This window comes from Onychomys torridus, chromosome 10 (genome assembly GCF_903995425.1).
Source record: "Onychomys torridus chromosome 10, mOncTor1.1, whole genome shotgun sequence".
Lineage (NCBI taxonomy): Eukaryota > Metazoa > Chordata > Mammalia > Rodentia > Cricetidae > Onychomys > Onychomys torridus.
Genome location: NC_050452.1, coordinates 43976319 through 43995920, shown reverse-complemented (window position 1 = coordinate 43995920; position 19602 = coordinate 43976319).

The following is a 19602-nucleotide window of genomic DNA, read 5'->3' as shown; positions in this document are numbered from 1 at the left end:
GAGACTGTGGGGAGAAGGCTGTACCCAGGGCTGAGTTAGCCAGTGAGGTGAAGGCCCTGATGTCCCTTTGAAAGCATGTGTCTGCCAAACCAGGACTCTTCCCCACTCCTCGTGTGGGACTCTGGGGAAGAAGCCTGGTCTGGAACAAGAGGCAAAGGAGGAGAGAGCAGTCCAACATGGAACAGGCAAGTCCCACTTCAGTCAAGGGCCTGCTGTGTCATCTCATTTGAGGGTCAACCAGCTAGCCCTGGAGCCCACTGCACTGGATGGCAGAGGAGAATGGAGGAGCCCTGCTGGGTCCACAGCTCCAGGAAGAGTTGGGGGTGAGGATCCAGGGCTTACATCCTAACCACAGGGAACCAGTCCAGGAGTGTACTACAAGCCAACAATATTAGGTGGCAACCATCCCAAGTGTTCATCTCAGGATCTGCACATGAACTCAGACACCTTCTTATGGGGCAGAGGGAGGGGCCAGCAGTCACACAGCCCCGAGGAGAACTCAAGGAAGGAAAATAAAACTACTGGTTAGGTCTAGGGTGCTCAGTGTTGGATTACATTTCTCCCTGCACGTGTAAGCTAGAATATTTAAGCCTGACATGCTATGTTTCTTTTTTTTAAAATTGCATTGTATTTATTTGTTTATTGGTAGAGGGGTCATGATATAGCATACATGCAGAGGTCAGACGGCAACCTGCAGGCTTCAGTCCCCTCCATCTACCACATAGGTGCCAGGGATAGAACTCAGACCATCAGGCATCTTGCAAAGTGCCTTGACCTGCTGAGTCATCTAGCTGGTCCCAATACACTCATTTCAGTCAAAGAAAAATCAGCCCTGTTTTTAAAATTTTGTCTTTGTGTGTGTGTGTATGTGTGCGCGGGTGCAGTGGAGGCCATAGGTCACCTTGAGTGTTGTTCTTCAGGAACCACCTACCCTGGTTTTCTTGTTGCTCAGGGTAGTCATCGTGTTCTTGAGATGGGGTCTCATATGCAGCCCTCCCTGGCCTGGAACTTGCTATGTAGACCAGGCTATCCTCAATGAGCAGAGTTCCACCTGCCTCTGCCTTCAGAGTGCTGGGATTCCATCTACCCTGTTTTTAAGAAAGGGTATCTTAGTGGCTTGAGCTGGGCAATTAGGTATAGGCTGCTGGCCAGCATGCCTCAAGGATCCATATGCCTCTGCCTCCCCAGTACTTGGGATTATAGGCAGCTGCTACCATTCCTGTTTTATTTAGGTTCTAGGGATCAAACATAGGTCCTCATGTTTGCACAGGAGACGTTTTACCAACTGAGCTATCTTCCCAGAGCAAACCAGCCCTTCCTACATCAGGCCCAGGATTCCCATCATTCTTTTAGCTTTTCTTTCTTTTTTTTTTTCGAGACAGGGTTTCTCTCTGTAGCTTTGGAGCCTGTCCTGGAACTCGCTTTGTAGACCAGGCTGGCCTTGAACTCACAGAGATCCACCTGCCTCTGCCTCCTGAGTGCTGGGATTAAAGGCGTGCACCACCACCGCCCGGTCTTTCTTTTCTTTCTTTCTTTCTTTCTTTCTTTCTTTCTTTCTTTCTTTCTTTCTTTCTTTCTTACTCTCTCTCTCTCTCTCTCTCTCTCTCTCTCTCTTTTCTTTTCTTTCTTTCTTTTTTTTTTTTTTTGTTAACATTCTTGGTTCTAGCTGCCAACCTAGGTAGCTCCCGGGCTTCTATGCCCCTTTGGAACTTGAAAGTTTCTCTTCTTTCTTTTCTACCAGCAACAATGAACACAGAAAGGCAGGAGAGCTTACTGTCATTGTGCTGAAGAGAAATGTAATCTTGAGCACTTATCACAGGACAAGCTATATGAGGAAAATGCCAGGAAGGCAGTCATTTAGCTGAGACATTCCATCTGGGAAAGAGACCCAAACCCAAAATGTCATCTAGAAGCTTGGGGTCTTAGACCCTTCTTAATGAGCAATGAGTTTTCCCAAGCTGCAAAGCAGTTCCTTGACTGACACACAGAAAAATTATTATGGGAAATTGGGGGTGTGCCCAAATAAGTCAAGCTCTAAAAAAGTCACACATCATGGAAAAATGAGCCCTACATATAACCCCAACTTTTTCATTAGCAAATATATTTTGTATAGATGTATTGACCTAAGATATTCTGGGGCCATGCGTGTGGTGCACGCCTTTACTCTCAGCATTTAGGAGGTAGAGACAAGTGGAACTGTATGATTTCAAGGCCAACATGGTCTACATAGTGAGTTCCAGGACAGCCAGGGCTATATAGTGAGACCCTTCCTTAAAAAGAAAAGGAAAGAAAAGAGGAGAAAAGAGGTGTTCTGGCAGTGGTGAGTCAGCCTCAAGTGTTTCCTGTCTGCCCCAGGACCCAGGTCAGAGAGGATCTCCTCAGGCTTTGACTAAGGTCTGGTGTACTGTATGTGTGGGATTCGGTTCCTGTGCCATTACTGAATTAGGGACATCAGAACAACATGGAGAATTGTCCCCACCAGCCTTCAACCTTCCCCTTCATCTCTTCCAGCCAGGAGACCTAAGTGCTGACTTTAACTGCCCACCTCCATCTCCTGCTTTAGAACAACCATTTACAGGGCTCCTTCCTTTTTAAAAAGAAGCCTTTGCCTCATTCAACCAGAGTTCAGAAAAAAAAAAAAAAAAGTCTTCTGAAAGTGGGGATCTGTTTCATTTCCCCAGTCCTATCCATTTGGGGCCTGGATCCCAGGAACTGTTGCTGGGAGCTTCAGGACATCCTCACCTTAGATCACTTCTATCCCCTTAGGCGGTTTTTACCACACCCAGGTCTTGCCACCCAGTCCCAGCCTTCTTTTCTAATCCTGTGCCCCTTGTCCCACAGCTTAGGAACCCAGTTCCAGGGGAGGGAGTGAATGAGCCTTCTCAGCTGTCAAAGGTCTTTGCTATCTGAGCATTGCAAAAGCAAATGGCCTAATCTCTAGGCAGATAGGCAGGGCCAGAGTGAGGCAAAGAATCTTGTTTGTCATAGAAAAACAGAACGCCAGAACCAGACGCCTCCAAGATCATCTGGCCCAAGATACACAAAGGAGGAAACTAAGACCCAGAGAGACGAAATAGCTTGTCCAAGGTCACAAAGGCCGGTGTAATACCTGCAGTTACTCAACTATTAAATAATTAAGCTACCATGCTACCTAGTATTAGGCAATGCTTTTCCTGTATGATTATCCCCACAACAATCTTGCAGGATAGGTACTATAATCTATGATTCACAGACAAGAAGTAGAAGCTAGGTGACTTGTCCACGAACCCCCCTAGCCAGGTTTCCAACACACTCTTAGCTACCCCTCCTGTAAATACGAGCCTATTACGCAAGAGTTGTGAGCAGGCCGGTCGGTGGTGGCCCACGCCTGTAATCCCAGCACTCGGGAGGCAGAAGCAGGTGGATCTCTGTGAGTTCGAGGCCAGCCTGGTCTACAGAGATACAAAGCTACAGAGAAACCCTGTCTCGAAAAATTAAAGAGTTGTGAGAATTGCTGGACCGTCTGTGTCTCAAACATGATTGGCAGGTGGTAACTGGTGTTTCCTAAGTGACCAGTACACTGGAGGTGGGGAAGTCGGGGTCTGGCGGGTGGGGTGTGTGTGTGGGAGGGGGACGGGGCGGAGGCTGGAGGTGGGGAGGACGGGGTCAGGGGGCGGGGCGGAGGTGGGAGACCGACACCTGGGCTCCCCAGGGCAAGAGGATTAAGTTCCTTGACTCATCTTTCCACAGGCCTCTCCAAGGGGGCTGGGAAATGTTGACGAACGGGTTGAGGTTGGATCAGGTGCCAGGCTCCGGTGTGCACTTACTTCCTGGTTCGCCACATCCCTGGCATTTTGCGGTGGAGGACAGGGAAGAGTGGAGAGGATGTGGGCTTTCTCACAAAGTGGTGTGAAATCAGAGGCTCCACAGCTCCGAGGAGCGCGGTAGAACAGGGGTCACTTTCCTGGGCCCCGTCCCTCTCCCCGATGCCCGCCAACCCCATCCTTCGCAGCAGAACCCTTGCCGGGCCCTCCTTCCCTCCGTCCCATCAAATGTTCTTTTCTGCAGACAGCGCCCTGCCCCAGAGGCTGCCTGCTCCGTCGATTCATGTGCGGCGCTCACAGGAAACCCTTACTCCCTTCAGGTAACACGGTTGACATTTAAAGGTCAGATCGTCAAGTTTCCGAGCCAGGAAGGGGGTTACACTACCCCAGGCCGATTTCCCTGTTTCGGAGTCTCTGCTCCTCCTTCCTCAGCCCCCGGGAGCCAGGCTTCCAGAGTTCTGCCCATGCAAAGTATATAAGCGAAACTTATTTGCATCTTGTGCTCAAACAAAAGCCATACCGGCTGGACGTTGGATAGCTCCCAATCACCACCCTCCTGCCCCACCCCGCTTTTGTCTCAACACGGAAAGACTGAAGTCATAATTAAAGCTGTGGTGCTATAGGCAGAGTGGAGGTGGACACATGACTTGAAAGTTTCCAGGTTCTTCTGTTCCACGACAAAAAGTTGTACCAGGCACACAGGGAAAGGTAGCAGAAAGAGAAACCACTGATCAAGAAAGGCAGACGGGTCGAGAACCAGAGTGGGTTAAACTAGCACTGTTCAAAGGGAAGCCCCTCCCCTAGGGGGCTTTTGAGCCTTCATAGGCCATTTGCATAGCACCCAACTCTCTCTTGCTTGTGTATTGGGGCTGTTCTCATGCCGCTCTGCTTGCTCTGCAGTCCAGCTGAGGAGGAGTTCCCAGCATTGTGCCAGCTGGCTTCCTTTATATGTTAATTTTTCCCTTTTTCTTTAAAAAAAAATTGTGTGTGTGTGTGTGTGTGTGTGTGTGTGTGTTTAGGAGGAGTCGGTTCTTTCTATCTACCACATGGATTCCAGAGACTGAACTCAAGTACTTTTACCCAGACAGACATCTCGCTAGCCCCTGAAGCTAACAGTGATCTCCATCCCCTACACTCCCACCACAGTGGCAAAGTATTAACTATAAACTAGCGTTTCTGAGCACCTATCCTGCACAAGATTCTATACACATCTCTCCAGTCTTCACAAACACCTGGGGAGATGATTATCACCGTTCTACTGGTGAAGAAACTGAGTCTCAGAGTTCTCACACAGGACCTCTGAGAGAGGTCTGTCTGTCCCATTGCCCAGCCTCTTCCTTTGTACAATCCCAACCCTAGTCTGCCACTGGCCCAGACTGCTTCATGAGAAATGGTAGTTGAACTTACAGAAATCATTAGATTAGTTATTAAACATATCAGTGATTAAAAATCAAGTTACACCAGGCAGTGGTGATGCACACGCCTGTAATCCCAGCACTCGGGAAGCAGAGGCAGGTGGATCTCTGTGAGTTCGAGGCCAGCCTGGTCTACAGAGCTAGTCCAGGACAGGTTCCAAAGCTACAGAGAAACCCTGTCTCGAAAAAAAAAAAAAAAAAAAAAAAAAAATCAAGTTACAAGGGATGGAGAGCTGGATGGCTCAGTGGTTAAGAGTGTTAGCTGCTATTGCCGAGGACTAGAGTCTTGTTCTTAGCACCTATGTTGGGTTACTTCAGTTCCAGTGGATCTGACACCCTCTTCTGGCCTCTGAGAGCATGTGTCCACATGTCCATACACACAGACAACATAATACATAAATCAAAATAAATCTTTAAAAAGACAAGCTGCATAAACTTTAAATTAAAGGAAATATATTTAAAATGAGGCGATAAAGATGTTAAATTCGCCACTCTGATCTATGATGTCAAAGGCATTTTCATCTGCTTGGTAGAAGTTCTATGCTGTGGTGGACAAGTGTGTATGTCTTTGCTCTGCACTCACTCAGTGAACCCATTTTGGAAACCTGGAATCAGTCATGAGGACACATTTGCACCACAGACATTAACAAAGGTGCCGGATGGTGGTGGCGCACGCCTTTAATCCCAGCACTTGGGAGGCAGAGGCAGGTGGATCTCTGTGAGTTCCAGGCCAGCTTGGTCTATAGAGCAAGTTTCAGGACAGCCAGGACTGTTACATAGAGAAATCTTGTCTCAGAAACAAACAAACAAACAAAATAAACAAATGCTAAAGGGTCAGAGCCTACCTCTGTGAAAGCTGGTTAAGGGTTCACCAGGGAGCTATTGCTCTAAGCCACTGTTTTCACTTCACCGACACCCAACTTTTAACCTTAAGACATTATGTATATATAAAAGATCCCTAAGATGGCCAGTGGGGTGGGGGTACGGCTGTAGTTCAGTGGCACAATGCTTACTTCCTTGCTTAGCATGCACAAGGCTCTGGGCTCTATCCCTAAAACCCAAGACAAACCAAGAAAACCCACAGAGGAAGTCTAATCCACTGGTCTCCAGGCCCCGTGCCCCCCCTCCCCCTGAAAGTAAACTGTTTTCATCAGACATCAGGTGGCAGCTTATCTGTGAAATGGTGGAGGGCACAGCTGACCACATCTTACTCTCTGAGATGCGGTGCTAGAACCCAGTGCCTCCCATATGCCAGGCAAATGCTCTACCACTCGCCCCACGTAAAATAAACAAAACCAAGGAACGGAAATGTCCCACTACAATGGACCAGTCGATAGTTAAAACACAAATTCTCTCCTGCTTCTCCGACGGTGGTTCCTCAAGAACCTGCATGCCAGTCACCTTTTCTTCTAGTCACTGGTGTCCTCCAATGTCCTGTTCTCATCACGCCCCCTCTCCATGACATGTGCTTTCTGTCCAGTCTTTTTCATGCCACATCCTCACCCACTGGACATAGAGAGAGACAGAGAGAGTTGGGGGTTCCCTAGGAGGCCGATAGACAGCACCTTGTTTTCCTTTCGGGTCAGCTGGAAAAGCTACAGAAACCAGAGGCGCGCCTCCGCTTTAGGAGTGGATAATTCAAAACTGAACTTTACAATTGCATTGATAACCACACCAGGAAGTACACGTACTTCGGACCAAACCTTGTCAAGAGAGCTGACAGGAAGAGCTGAGTCTAAAGGACATTCAGTGCTGGTGGGCCCCAAGACTTGATTTTGCTAAGCAGAGTGGCAAGCCTCACCAATGTGACCTACAGACAGGACGCACACAGGAAAATCTTAACGGCCTCTCCCACAGAAATGAGAAAGCCGATCCTAAAACCCATACAGACTTGCGGCGCACTCCACTCAGAATGGCTTTGGAGGAGGACAGAGTTGGAGAACTCAGTCTTCCTGATTTCAAAGTTTTGAGCCAGGCCATGGTGATCAAAACAGTGGTAAGCCAAGGCCGGTGAACAAAAACAAACCCAGTCTGTGGTCATTCCATCAGAGGAAAGGGCACAGACTGTTCAGGAGGGAAAGGATAATCTTCAACAAAATGTGTTGAGGCAATAAAACCTCTATGAGAAAGAAGCTGAGCCCTGCTAGGGTCTAAGCTTGGTCTGCGGTCACGCGGCTCAACCGGGAGTTTAAGCCCCTGTGGGCATTGTGAGGGTGGAAACTTAATCCCACTACATTGTAAAGAAGTGGAACATTGAGGTATGATTAGATTAGGTCAGACCTTTACGATGAGGCCCCCCAAGACTGAATCCTAATAGCTTTGTAAGAAAGACCAGAGGACAGACCTAGACATGTGTCCTTCCTATCATGTGATGCCCTGAGGTGTCTCAGGTCTCAGACAGCAAGGTCATGGGGAGGTTTGGCTCCGCAGTCGTGGGCCAGAACTGTGAGCCAAAATAAACCCCTTTATAATTCACCTGGTAGGTGATATTGTGTCATCAGCAACAGAAAACAGGCAAAAATCAGTTCAGATAGGGGCTGAGAATATGGCTAAGTGGTCCAGGGCTTGTCCAGCACATCACTAGTCATTAGAGAAAGGCAAACCAAACCCACAGTGAAATGCCACTTTCTAGCCACTTAGAAGGCTACGTTCAGAGGAAATCTTAAAAACAAAAGAACAAAGGTTGGAAAGGAGGTGTAGAAACTGGAGGCCTCTGTAGCATGTAAAATGGAGCCCCTGCTTAGCAAGACAGGGTGTCAGTTCCCTAGAAGCCAAACAGAATTTTCAGGTCATGCTGCAAACCGCCCTCCAACCAAAATGAAAGCGTGTGTTTCAGCCGGGCGGTGGTGGCTCTTGCTTTTAATCCCAGCACTCAGGAGGCAGAAGCAGGCAGATCTCTGAGTTTGAGGCCAGCCTGGTCTACAAAGCGAGTTATGGGACAGCCAGGGCTACACGGAGAAACCCTGTCTGAAAAACAAAAAACAAAACAAAAAAAAACCCAACAAAACAAACAAACAAAAAACCCATGTGTTTAGACAGAAACTTGTACAGGATATCCATAGCAACAATATTCACAAGAACTGAAGCACAATAGGTTTCTATCAACCATTGACTAGATGAACAAAATGTGCTATTATACAAGTGAATATTATTCAGAAGTAAAAATAAAGGAAATAACTGGCCCATGTAGCAACACTGATAAACTTTGAGAGCCTCCAGTAAGTGAGAGAGTCTGGTCAAACCTGCTTGCACATTTAGTCTATTTATGTGAATGTCTTGATAGCCAAGTCTATAGGGACAGAACACAAATAAGCAGGCACCAGCAGCCATGGGTAGAGGATCTAGGAGTGAATGCTTAATGCATGTCTCAGTTAGGGTTTCTATTGCTGTGAAGAGACACCATGACCATGGCAACTCTTAGAAAGGAACATATTTAATTGGGGAGGCTTACTGTTCCAAAGGTTTAGTCCATTGTAGTCATGGTGGGCTATGGTGGTGTGCAGGCAGACATAGTGCTGGAGGAATAACTGAGAGTCCTCCATCTTGATCTGAAGGCAACAGGAAGTGATCTGGAGGCAACAGGAAGTGAACTGTGTTTCACACTGAGCATAGCTTGAGCAAAGGAGACCTCAAAGCCCACCTCCACAGTGACACATTTCCTCTCACAAGGCCACACCCACTTCAACAAAGCCACATCTCCCAATAGTGCTGCTCCTTTTGGGGACCATTTTCTTTCAAACCACCACAATGGATGTGGGTTTTTTTTTTTCGGGGGAAAAAAGATGATGAAGATGTTCTGGAAGTATATAGTGATGATAGTTGTATACAAAAATAAATAAAAATGACTGAATCATGTGCTCTCAACAAAACAATTAACAGTAAAATGTATATTCATTTTACTTCAATAAAAAATAATGGTTAAAGTATGATGTTTATCGGTTATGGAAAAGATTTGGAATGGGTTGGAGGTCTGAGATTAGCATGACAGGGAAGTGAGCCCTAAGGTTAGGCAGAGGTACTTCACTTTGTCACAGAAAATGCAGGACCGGGGAAGACCTAGGAGGCAGGACAGAGGACAACCAACCATGATGAAGCCTCCTCTCAAGGGACATGATTAACCAAGGATGCCCAGTGACAGGTTAATCTCCATGGTCAGTTTGACTACATTTATAGTCACATGCAGGTCTACTCCTGGGTGTGACAGTAATGGAATTTCCAGAAAGGATTGACTGAATGTGGACAATAGTATCATCATTGGGCAGGGGCCTGGGCCAACTACAAACGAAACAGTGAGCCAGGGTCCAGTATTTGTCTTCTCTGCTTCCTGACTGCAGACACAATGGGACCAGCTGCCTCCTGTTCTTGACACCACACCTTCAAGATCATGATGGACTGGGGCCCAAAATTAGCCCTCCTTTTCTTAGGTCGTTTAGATTGGGCATTTTCTTTTTTAATTTAATTTTACATATCAGCCATGGATTCCCCTGTCCTCCCCGCTCCCCCCCTTTTTAAATGGTGGATGAGACATTCTTTTCTTTCCTTTTTTTAAAGATTTATTTATTTATTATGTATAAACTATTCTGCCTGCATGTGTGCCTGCAGGCCAGAAGAGGGCACCAGATCTCATTACAGATGGTTGGGAGCTACCATGTGGTTGCTGGGAATTGAACTCAGGACCTCTGGAAGAGCAGTCAGTGCTCTTAACCGCTGAGCCATCTCTCCAGCCCTTGATCAGGCATTTTTGTCACAGCGATGGGAAAGGTTACCAATGCATTCGGGTATCACTAAATTCACCAACTAGGCATGAACCATTAGATGAAAGGGAAAAGTAGCAGAGAGAGGTTTAGGGTCATATTTGTTAAACTTCTTACTTCTCCCATGAAACCAGTTCTTTCAGAAGGGATGGCATTTTCCCTCACCCACTGGAAGACCAGAAGTAGGCACATAAGCAGGGTATGAGCCAGAGCAAACCCTTCTGGTTACATGGCACTTGATTTGTGGAATTCCATTAAGCTGTGTATGATGATATATACACTATTCTGAGATTTTTTTTTAATTATATTGTGCTGGTATTTTGTCTGCATGTCTCTTTGTGCATCATCAGGTGCCCAAGGAGGACAAAAGGGCATCAGATCCTCTGTAATTGGAGTTACAGATGGTTGTAAGCCACATGTGTACTGGGAATCAAACCCAGGTCCTCTCCTCTTGAGGAGCAGCTGGTGCTTTTAATCACTGAGCCATCTCTCCAATCTCTGGATTTGCTATTTCTTAATTTAAAAAAAATTAAAAACTGGAGCCCGTGAGATTGCTTAACAAGCAGGGTGCTTGCCTCCCAAGGCTTGACTTGAGTTTGATATATATGATAGAAAGAAAGTTGTCCTTTGACATTTACATGTGTAGACAGACAGACAGACAGACAGACACACACACACACACACACACACACACACACACACACGCACACACACACACGAGAAAAACATTTTTTAAAGTTTAAAACTCATTCAGAAAAAACACTGTTTGACCTAAGGAAATATTCTACTGACATAGAAGTCACTATGAGCCAGGGATAATTGCTGGTAAATGGTGTTCTTAAACTTTTTTTTTAGGATTTATTTATTCATATATTTCATGTATATGACTGCTCTGTCTACATGCACACCAGAAGGAATCCGATCCCATTACAGATGGTTGTGAGCCACCATGTGGTTGCTGGGAATTGAACTCAGGACCTCTGGAAGAGCAGCCAGTGCTCTTAACTTCTGAGCCATCTCTCTAGCCCCCGCTTCTTGCCTGTGTTTTTGCACTGGTGTCTACTCATCTCTTCCTCTGTTCTGTGTAGGCGGTGTCTGTGTCTGAAGGTGCCTCTCTTGTTCTAGTTGTTAATCTTGGTCCACTAGGAGTTCTTGGTCCAATCAGTGCTGTTGGGCTCTGTTTCTCTGGAAGCAGCTTAGTCCAATCAGTGTTAGTGGGTTCTGTCCCAGGGAGCGGTTGTTCCCAATTGGTGTAGCGTGTGCTTATGGCTCCAGTGGTTGTTAGGCTCATATGGGTTGGTTTTTTGTTGTTGTTTGTTTGTTTTGTTTTTTGTTTTTGTTTTTGTTGGGGGAGCAGGGAAAGGTAGCTGTCTGATTCCTGGAACTCCGATGGCTAGGGCCTAGGGGCTAGAGACCTGATCTGCCGGTCCGGAGATGGGGGCTTACCTGTTCCCGGTCAGTGTAGTGTAGGCTTATGATTCTGGTGATCTGGTTCGGTGGCTGGGCGGAGCCTTCTTTTGTGTTCTCAGGTCAGGTTTTGCTCATTCGTCAACTCCTCAGCTGATCTTGTTTCTTCAGACTGCAGACTGTAGGATTCCGAATCCTCTCCCGGATGGATCTCAGCTGAGCAGGTTGTTTAGTAGGGTAATCTCACCAACGCCTCCAAGTTGTTGGGTTTCGCAGGATTGGCAGCTGTAGCCCCTGCTTCTTAAGATTTTTAACATTATTCCCAAATATATAGGGAAAAAGGAACAAGACAAAGAAATGTTCCCAAGGGAGGCCTGACTAAGCCTCCCAATCCTTTGGGTAATTCTAGTGAAGGGCAGGGAAATTGTGATAAATGGGTTATTTTTGTCTTTCTCTCTTATTCTCAAAAGATTTCCCTCTGTCGTAAAGGCTAGACCATGTTTAGAATCAGGTTTCATCTCCAACATGTCTTTCCGTGTGTGTGTGTGTGTGTGTGTGTGTGTGTGTATGTGTGTGTGTACTGAGTCAGCATAGCATCTTAAGGAAGTGTCATAGATTTGAACTGGAGTCTATAGAGAAGCAGATAATGAGGTGGTAATGATAGTGTTGTCCCATGGTGCCACCAGAGTTTGAAATAAAAGTCCCAGAAAGGAGAGGAAAAATCCTTGCCAAACCAAACTGGCATGACCTTGGGTTATCATAATTCCAGAGGTCAACATGTCTTGATCCTGTACCTCTAGCACAGTCCTTTCAGGAACAACTAGGCTTCAGAGACATGTCCTTCCTGCCTCAGAATGACTAAGGCCTATTTAAACCTCATGGTGGGTTAATCAGTAATGAAGAGTTTTTGAAAAACAAAGCAGAGCAAGCCAAGAAACAAGGGTGGCTGAAAATTAGCTTGGAAAGGCTGTATTTCTTGCAACTACAGGAGCTGGTACTTTTTTCGAATAGGAGCATGAGTGTGGGGTGGAGAATTCATCAAACAGGTCTACTGGGGAAGCCTGTGTGAATCAAGATTCTTCTTGGGACTCTCCCCCCTCAGCCATGCTGAGGGACAAAGGCCTTCACCATCTCAGCAAAGGCCCTAGTCCTGTGCCACGGCAGGGGTGGGACATATGTGTCTAAGTGTGGTGGCGATGCCCTGGCTAGTGCAAGCAGCTGCTGTAGACCCCAGAGAGGAGAGGATGGAAGATCCTAGAGGCTGGGATCTGGACCAGGAAGAGGATTCCCAGAGCCTTGGCCATGCTTGGAGACTGTACAGCAGGGTCAGGGTTGGCTGGGGTTCCCCCCGGGGCCTGGAAGCATCAAGCAGCTGAAAGATACCTGAAGGTTGATCGATGTGGATAAATCCAGGGTCGTTGTGTATGTGTGTGTGTGTCGGGGGGTGTTGCACAGAGTGAGACAGTGTCTCACTACATTCCAGGTTGCTCTTAAACTCACTTCGGACTGACCTTGGACTCTTAGCTGTCATCCTTCTGCCTCATCCTCCTGAGTGCTGGGATTATAGACATGCACCACCATGCCTGGTCCAAGGGCCACCAGTTTTTAAAACAACAAAACACAACAACAACAACAAATCCTGAAGCAGAAGGAATGTCTGTGTTCTTCCCACATTGTTATCCGACCCCAGCCTCCTCGCAGCAGCGGCCAGATCGCTTCCTCCTACAGTGAACCCAGGATGTGTTCCCTGTCCAATGCTTAGGGAAGAGGGCAGGCCTCACTCCTGTTCTTCCTCCTCAGAGGCAACACCACTGACCACTCTCAGGAACGTAATTCACCACGTGCCTTCCTCAGCCCCTGCTCAGCCTGTATATTGCCAGCAGACTCTAATTCCTGTCCAAGCCTGGGGGTACAGATGGCTCTGGCCTCAGAACACTGTCACCTGGGAGTGCTGGGAAGGGTCGATTTTGTTGACCTCTGTCTTTCCTTCCGCATGAATAGAATTGGCACTCAATAAATATTTATTGAGTAAATGATGAATAAAGAATGAAAAGTTTCAGGCTGTGGATGTAACTCAGAGATGGAGTATTTTCATAGCATGTGTGAGGGCCCAGCAAAAAACAAAACAAACAAACAAACAAAACAAGAAAGACAATTCAGGCTTCCTATGGAAAGGTTTAAGGGGTCACATACAGAGAAATAGGTCCGTACTAGGGTTCAGACCTACAAGGGAGGAGGCTGTAATCCTACCTACTGTGGAAGCTGAGGCACGGGGGATTGAAAATCCAAGCCTGTCTGGACTATTGAGTAAGTTCAAAGCCAGCCTGTACAAAATAGAGCCTGTCTTCTCAAAACATAAAAAGAGTTGGGTCTGTAATTCTGCGGTGGAGCAATTGCTTAGCGTGTGAGGCCCTAGGTTCAACTCCCAGTGATGGGGTGCAATGTGTGTTTGGGGTTGGGGTAAATGGGGTCAAAGATGGAAACAGTCATACAAAAACATGCCTACAATGTATCAGGCTTTTAAGATTTGTGAACTCATTATAACCTTATGAGGTCAGGTGACTGGAAGGATTTTTTTTTTTCTTCAAAGTCATGTGACTGGTAAGAAGCAAAGCTGGGAGTTCCCCCCAGGCCTTCTGATCAGACACCCAAGTTGTTCTGGGTGACACTGAGCCCGCTTGTAAAGGGAAGTGTCTGAGTAATGGTTTTCTATGCTGAGTAGCATGAGGAATTCGAACACAGAGCAGCACTGGGCACTTAGCAAGGGGAGGGTCTGAGAGAAAGGGAGACAAAGGATTCTGTAGTGATGCCTTCCTGACGCTGCCACCCTTTAATGCAGCTGTTCACATGGTGATGACCCCAACTATAAAATTAGTTTCATTGCTCCTTCATAACTGCATCTTGGCTACTGCTATGAATCACACTGTAAATATTTTTGGAAATAGAGGGCTGCCAAAGTGGTCTCGGCCCACATGTTGAGACCCACTGCTTTAGACCTTTGAATTGAAGAAAGCAGTCTTCTTCCTTATTAAACCCAAACTTCCCTCTGACTTTGGGGCTCAGAAACGGGACCTATATCAAAGAGTGGAAGGGGGGAGGGGAGGGGAGGGAACGGGGGGGGGCCCCCCGGGGAGGGGGAGGTTTGCTTGTGTCCTCTTATCTGGTGATTCTTGGAAAAGCTGAAAACAAAAAAACAATACTTTTTAAAAAAGAGGGTGACAATACCAAAATGTCATTTCAGGGAGGCCGCGGAGATGGTTCAGCAGATAAGAACACTTACTGCTTTTCTGGAGGACCCAGGTTCAGTTTCCAGCACCCATACAGCAACTTACAACCCTCTGGAACTCCAGTTCCAGGGGATCCAACGCCCTCTTGTGGTCTCCTCCAGCACCAGGCAAGCATATGGTGTACAGACATACATACAGACACTTAGATACATATAATAAAAGTAAGTCTTTTTAAAAAAATATCATTCAGGCTAGAGAGGTGGCTCTGCAGTTTAGAACATTGGCTGGTCTTCCAGAGGTCCTGGGTTCAATTCCCTGCACCCACATGGCAGCTCACATCACTTATAACTTCCGTTCCAAGTGATCTGACATCCTCTTCTGCACTCCACAGGCACCAAGGCACGAGAGTGGTGCAGACATACAGGCAGGCAAAACACCCAGACACAGAAAATTATTTAAGGTTAAAAAATTTCAAGATGTCATTTCACTGAACCAGCCATGCCAAAATGGCACCCTTCCCACCATCATGACAAAAATACAATTAAGGCAGGTAGTATAATGCACCTTTGATCCCAGCACTAGGGAGGCAGGGACAGGTGGACAGGCGGATCTCTGAGTTCAAGGCCAGCCTGGTCTACAAAGCAATTTCCAGGTCAGGGCTACACAGAAACCCTGTCTCAAACCACCTTCCCCCTCTCGAAAAAAATTAATAATAATTTTGATAGAAAAACTGAGTGTCCAGAAAACTTTACAATTAAATTACCACCACCCAGCAGTTGAGGTTATATACAAGGAAAACTAGACAATGCTAATTATTCTTACTTTTAACTAAATAAATACTTGTGTATATTTTTGCCAGATATTTATAGAATACCTATTCTTTTTCAAAAGATTTATTTATGTCCCTAACCACTGAAGTGTCACTCCAGCTATTTTTTTTTCAAAAATATTTTTATTTATGTGTCTGTGTGAATGTATGTCACCTGTGTGTGGGTGCCGGGAATTGAACCTGGGTCCTCAGGAAGAACAGCAAGAGCTCTTAACTACTGGGCTGTCTCTCCAGCCCCGGGAGTACTTATTCAATTGAAAACCAGAGAGGAGCCAGGCATGGTGGTCCTCACCTGTGATCTGAGAGCCCAGGGGCCTGAGGCAGGAGGATAATAAGTCTGAGGCCAGCCTAAGCTTATGCAGGTCAACTTGGTCTACCTCTTGAGTCTCAAACAACACTACCTCCACCCCACAGACCCCAAAATACTAAACAACTGAAACAAACCAAAACCACCACCGACCAATCAGGACGTAGTTGAAGACTGACTTTCAGAGCTAGAGTGTGTCTTAGTGTGTCTGTGGCCCTGGGTTTGATCCCTAGTATCAAATAATCAGACCAACACAGGAGAGTGTAGCTGATTTCCTATGACACTGTGGTGAGTCTCTGCCGCAATCTCTGCGATGGCTTGTGGCTAGAATTCCTCCAATCTCGTAAACAGCTTCACCAGCCTGCCTTCTGCTGTTCTCTCTTTGAGGGGAAGCAAGAGCTTCCTTCCAAACATCCCATCTTCCAGCCCCACTCCCCAAGCTGCACAGGGAAACGCAGTACAAGGCAAAGCCAGACAAGCTTGTATTCTTTTCCCTGTAGACTAGCTGGACTCATTTCCGGTGTGCTGTCCGAGAGAACCTGGAATGGAGTCTAGGCTGCCCGCTAGCTCTGTGACCTCAGCTAGTCATCATCGGTCCCACGGGGCTCTCTGTTTATCCTGTGAGCAACCAGTCAACGGAAGCTAGACAAGGGGGGTCATAATCATATCCACCCTCACCCGACGTGGCCCCCTTTCTGTGTTCTCTCCCTCGGAAGGACAGCCCCACCAGTGGAAAGGGGCAAGCCTGCAGCTGCTACAGTCCAGCCTGGAACAGCTAGGACACACACATGCTCTGCATGGCTCTGAGCTGTCCCGACAGGTCACTCGTGACTGGAGCGGTCACTCGTGACTCTGAGGGTAGGAGCACTTATCTCCTTGAACAAGGACAGTAGGTCTTGTCTTTAGAAACACTGCCTAAACCTAGTGTGATGTTACTCCCAGCTCGGAGGAAGCAAAAGGAAGAGCTTCAGGGGTTCAAGGCCAGCTTTGGCTACAGAAGAATCTGTCTTAAACAAACAAGCAAAGGAATTAAAAAAATTTTTTTTTTAAAAATAGCAATGGGGCTGGAGAGATGACTTACAGATAGATAAGGGTGAGCGCTACATTTTGAGGACCTGGGTTCAGTTTCCAGCGCCCACGTGGCAGCTCACAACTGTCCGCACCTCCAGGATCCAACCCCCTCACACAGACATATGTGCAGACAAAATACCAATGCACATAAAATAAAAATAAATAAACTATTAAAAGACAAAAACAAGCCAGGCGGTGGTGGCACACGCCTTTAGTCCCAGCACTCGGGAGACAGAGCCAGGCGGATCTCTGTGAGTTCTAGACCAGCCTGGTCTCCCAAAGCGAGTTCCAGGAAAGGCGCAAAGCTACACAGAGAAACTCTTGTCTCGAAAAACAAACAAAACAAAACAAAACAAAGACAAAAAAGGGAGCGGTGGTAGCATCTGCCTTAGCCCTAGGGAGGCATCGAGCAGCAGGTAGTTTTCTGAGTTCAAGGCCAGCAGCATCTTATCCCGTGAAGCTGAAGGGACCAGCAGTTGTGAGCGTCCCCAACTGAAAATACAGAATTCGTCAGTCCCTCCGTTGCTGTAAGATTTTTTTTTTTAAGGAAAAGAAAGTCCAGAAACTGCTTTAAAGAAAGCTTTATTTACCACATACATCTGAAGAATGTACTGTAAATGCAGCAAGATCTAAAAAGCTTTTCCAACCCAAAGCTAAAAACTAAACTAGGAGCATGTCTAAAACTTTAAAACTTTTAAAAACATTTATATTAGTTTGTTCTTAATCCTAAAAAAAAAAAACAAACAAAAAAAAAAAACAAAAAAAAAAAAGTTCACATTTCAAGTTATAAACTTGCCTCAGTAGTGTACATGAAATGGTTGAGAAACAGTAGGGCAGGCAGGACCACAGACCGCAAGGTCACCGATGCTAGCCGGCTGCCGCCAATGCTTGTTTTTAAGGTAGTCGCCGCATTAAGATAGTGCATTTTTTTTCCTTTTATTATTATTATCCGGTTTTTTGGTTTGGTTTGGTTTTTTTGCAAATGTTTTCCCGGCACTTGTGAAATACAGTAAGAACATGGGGTCAGTGTTTCCTCTGAGGACCTCAGGATCTGAGAAGAGTTACCTTTTCTGCGGTCACTCATCCCAACGCGTCCTCCGTGTGGGTGCAACTTCCTGGGTGAATCCTCACACTGCATAGCTACTTTACGCCATTCAACCAGGATAGAGAAGAAGGCTTCAAGGCCTTGGCAGGCACTCGACGATTTTATAGACTAGTTCAATAAATATTCCTTATATATAAAAATTCATCTCCTCAAGGGAAGCGGGGGTGGGGGGGACATTTGGGAATCTCTTAATTTAAAAGAAGAGGAAAAAAATTAAACAGCTACCTAAGAGCAATGGCTAAGGGCATGATCCTAGTATTAATCCACAAATAAGAGTTAGGCCCATTAGCCAAACTCTGGTGGGAAGAAAGATTTGATGGTCCCTGTTATGACATAAAATACAACTGTCTACCTTATTGTGCACCTGCTTGCACACCTCACATCCTTGATCGAGCCTTTTAACAAGACGCGAGCTGATGTAATTCATAAAACAGATGATGGTGATAATTAGCACTTTACTGTATTTTACATTCACTCTGCCAAAGGAAGCCTTTAAACAGGCAGAGAACACTGCTTCTGTTTACTCACGTCTTGCAGAAACAGCAAACATTTTTTAATAATATGGAAATCAAACAGCTGCGTTTCCCATTACACTACACACCATGAGCTTTGGCAACACCAAAGGACTACAAGCAAGCATGGGGAAGCTATTTACACCCCCACCCCCCCTTTGACTCCTACAGGTCGGTCCTCCTCCGGGATGCTTGTGCCCCATGTTCGTCTACCAAACGCAGGGCAACCGGGGAAGCCTGGTTCAACCAACATAATGCTCCCAACACTCCTGATGACAGCAGACACCCTGCAAGACTCACAAGAAGGCAGCTAGAGGCTTAACTTCCTGTTGGCAAATCTTGATGGTCCTGACTGTGATCACATACATTCTTTGTCTCTTAAAAACTCAGACTTCAAAAAAAAAAAAAAAAAAAAAAAAAATCAAAGCATTAGAAAGTTAAAGTTTCATACTGAACAGTTAAATAGCTATGCAAAGATGCTTTATGAAAACATGGTAAAATCTTGTCCTTACATGTATTCTGCTACTGAAAACACATATAGAAGGTAATATCTCCTCCCCAAACGAACTAAAAAACAAAGACCTCAACAAAATCCCAGGAAGAAGTATAAAAGGCACCAGTTGGCTTCTTTATCGGAATTATACCATTTTCTTAGATGTGCCAAACTTCAAAGTTGCACTGGAGGTAGGGAAGAAGGGGAAGGGGGGAGGGGGGTAGGAGAGAGGGAAGGGGGACAGGAGGGAGGGGGGACATAGTTAACACAGAGTAATGAGGGCAGGTGAGAACACTCCAGTGTTGGGACTCTGGCTGTGACAGTCTATTCCATGTTGACTTAAAGACAGATTGTTAACAAAATAAAATGAAACAAAACAACCCCCAAACCAGAAAACACGATGAGAATACATGGCAATATTGTCAACCCTTAATGCCAGTGGAAATACAGCAGAGATTTTTACTCATTTTGAAATTGCACTTTCCAGCATCACCTTTGAAAATAAGGTTTTATGTAGCATTTCAAAGCACTACAGTTCGTATCTTTAAATATTGAATATAGTTTTTAAAATAGTTCCCTAGATGCTCGGATGTGCTTTTTTTTTAATATATATATATATATATAGCTGATATATTTTGAAAGGTTCTACAAAATAGAAATCTCTGGAGTGCAGAAGTTA